We start from the raw sequence: 3363 nt of genomic DNA, 5'->3' as shown, positions 1-3363 counted from the left end.
TAAATCACTCTTTGATTGCAAACGCCGAATTAATTGTTTTTAAAGAAAAACTATTGTCTAGCAACTTTGTTCATAAACAACGGACTATAATTCATTCAATGCATATTTTATCATAATTACAGTTCTATCAAGATAGTAAAAATGTCTATACGAATTATATACTGCATCTCTGGTCAAACAACTTTGCCGCTCTGAACTTAATCTTATTCTAATACTAGCTGTTTTCCCGCGGTTTCACCCACATCCCGTGGGAACTGCCCGTTCCGGGATAAAATATAGCTTATGTTGATGACCACTATTTACCTGCCTATTTATATTTAAAGTTATTTATTATTTAATCTCTATTTATTTATTTAAACCCCATAGATATAAGATTTTTTTGATGACAATCTGAAAATATGCAATCTCAAATTTCTCTTTTGGATGTCGTTCAAGAAAAAAGACATTTCTTTATTCTCTTAGACTAAAATTTCAGTCTTTGTCAATACTTGTATTTCATACTTCTCAGAACAGTGAAAGGTGACTACACTTTTGACACGACAATTAGGAACAAAAATACTCATACATTGCCAGCTTCTAAAATTGCATAGCTCGATGCAAGTCTACCATTTGGTGAAATGATTATGTAATTGCTTAGATCATTTGACCAACAGGAGACTCCAGTTTCGAGCTTTCCTTAGTAAAGGTACGAGACCGCTGGTCATACTCGTGTAGGTATGTGTGCGTAAATTTTGTCTTTTGATTTTCAATTTGTCGTACGCGTGTGTGACAATATGAACTATAATGTATGAGTGAGCTAGTCACTATCCTCGCCTCGCCCTCATCATCTGCCTAGCATTTTTCCAACTATGTTGAGGTCGGCTTCCAGTCCAATCGGACGTAGCTGAGTACCATTCTTCTACAAGGAGCGAATGCCTATCTGACCTCCTCAAATCAGATAACTGGGCAACCCAATACTCCTTGATAAGACTGGTTGCCTGTGTATTCTTGCCTTGCCCTGCGTGCGAAAATTGGCTGTGAGATTTGTGATCATGATAGCTCCAATTTTTACCTACATATTACTAAATTATGAAGAAAGAAAGTGACATCATTTTCGGAACCACTTTTTCTCATAGTATGATATCATTAGTTAATAGTCGGTAGAAATTACAAAAGGTTTTTCCCATACATTTTCTCCGTAAGTCGAATAGTCATTCTCGCAGTTTTATGATCGTCATTTTTCTTCAAACCAGTTTACACTTCATAGAATATTGTTATGGTCGTGACATTTGAAAAGGCAAACGCGAAAATAAATTTTCCTTACTGTCATTACTGATTAAGAAGAAATGTCTTCGGGAAAATTGTGTATTAGGTGTACATAAAATGCAAGAGATTTTTTTTCCAATTGTTTCTTGGTTTTTCCTGTATCCTTTTATTTATTAGAAGAATACTGGCTGTTTTTCCGCGGTTTCATCCGCGTTGCGGAGCAACTTCTTCCCGTACCTAAATTAATTACATAAATAAATAAATAAAAAAATTTAGGGCATAGCACTCGGGGATAATGTAGCTTCCCAACAATGAAAGAATGTCTCAAATCGGTTCTGTAGATTCGAAGCCTTTAGGGTGAAAACAAACAAAAAATGCGTATTATATTAGTAAAGTTTACTACTTAAGTGTATAATCTTGTATGTGGTTAAAATTAATTATCTAGCCATCAAGTGTTGTCGCAAAACATAAAAGAAAACCGCACTTCATACAAGTTAGAAGCGGCTTCATATTACTAAGCGCAAGTGATATTTTAGTAACCAAGCTGGAATGTGAAATTACTTAACTTGATTCTTTTAATTGCCATATGATATTTATACATAGGTAAAAGAAGAAAAGTAAACATATACTGAACTGATAGTACTTCTAGTAGTCGATTCTCAGACTACACAACGTGTACTTAAATGGATTTTCCACCACAAGGAAAAAAATCGGGAGAAAACTAAGGACCATTAATAATAAAAATAAAACAATGTGACTGACTTTAGAATCTATGACTTTAGAAAATAACTCCTATCTGAATAATTACTCATATTTGGCATAAATCAATCACCTGAAAGTTACTTTCTAAATAAAGTTTTCATGAATTTTCTTGGTATCCAGAAGAAAATATGCATGTACCACTAACAATTATTTCTTGGATCCTATTCATATACAACTACATTACAAATACATAGCATTTTCTCTCAAAATGTGCTTATTCTCGATGAAAGTGTGCTGGCTACTTATTTACCAAACACTGGCTCGTTTACTGATTAACCAATTTCACTCCGTTTCAACAAATGTTGCTTATTAACTTTTCGCCTTAGAAAGTGAATATTTAAATGGCTGCTACCGGTCTTTTTCCTGCTTTTTAAAAGTAAAAGACTGTCGATCTATTTATTTAATGTTGTTTTCCGCGTATCGGTCATGAAAATTTTCCGAACTATTTGCTCCTGAAAACCTAGAAAGTGAATTGAATTCTTTATTCAGAGTTCAGTAACAGAGACCGAGTATATTTCTATCTCAATCAGTTTATTCCACGTACTACTCTACGAATAATAATAGTAGTTAAAATTACACATTTTTCCTTTAGCTACGCGGTGTGAAGTATGTACAATATATGTACATAGCTATATACTTATGTTGTATACATATTATTATTTGTTTGTATGGAAGCTTGGAGTAGTAAGAAGTCGTAAACTCGTAATAGCTAGTGATATAGCTACCTATGTATGTATGTAGTTATGTACGTACGGTGCGCACTTCCGAATAATAACGTGTTTGTGTGAAAACTGCGTAGAATAGGATGAAACATGTTTGTGTTACATCAATTGATGTATTGTAAGTTTTCCATTCAGTCTTCTATTCAAATGAGTACCTATGTACAGGGTTTAGTATGTTGAAGTAGGTAGCCATCATGTGTACCTAGTTTTACAAGATGGAGGTACTCCGTCAAATTAGCCTAGTTTCAGTATCTCTCTCCCATCTCCTCCACTCATAATCTTATCACCGAGCACATGTTATGGCACAGAAAACTATGTTGTAATGCACAAAAATACAATTTACATGACAACATTGAGCGCACGCTTGAAGCACCTCTCACAGTGGGTGCATGTACTTTCAAATCGTAATGGAAACGTGTTTGACACAGCGCTGGTGGCAGCAGCCTACGTCACGGCGGCGCTCGGCGGCGGCTGCTGCGGCGAGCGCTCAGCGTGCTCGGGACGGGAGGAGCGCGTGGCGCGGGACTCGCGGGAAGCGACCTTGACGCCGAACGAGGAATGAATCACGGCAGCGAAAGTGGGAGAAATGTGCCGCCGCGCCCCGCGCCGCTCACTTTTACTTTCCAGTGTGGCG

Source organism: Helicoverpa armigera, chromosome 3 (assembly GCF_030705265.1).
Source record: "Helicoverpa armigera isolate CAAS_96S chromosome 3, ASM3070526v1, whole genome shotgun sequence".
Classification (NCBI taxonomy): domain Eukaryota; kingdom Metazoa; phylum Arthropoda; class Insecta; order Lepidoptera; family Noctuidae; genus Helicoverpa; species Helicoverpa armigera.
Note: the sequence above shows the minus strand (reverse complement) of the source record.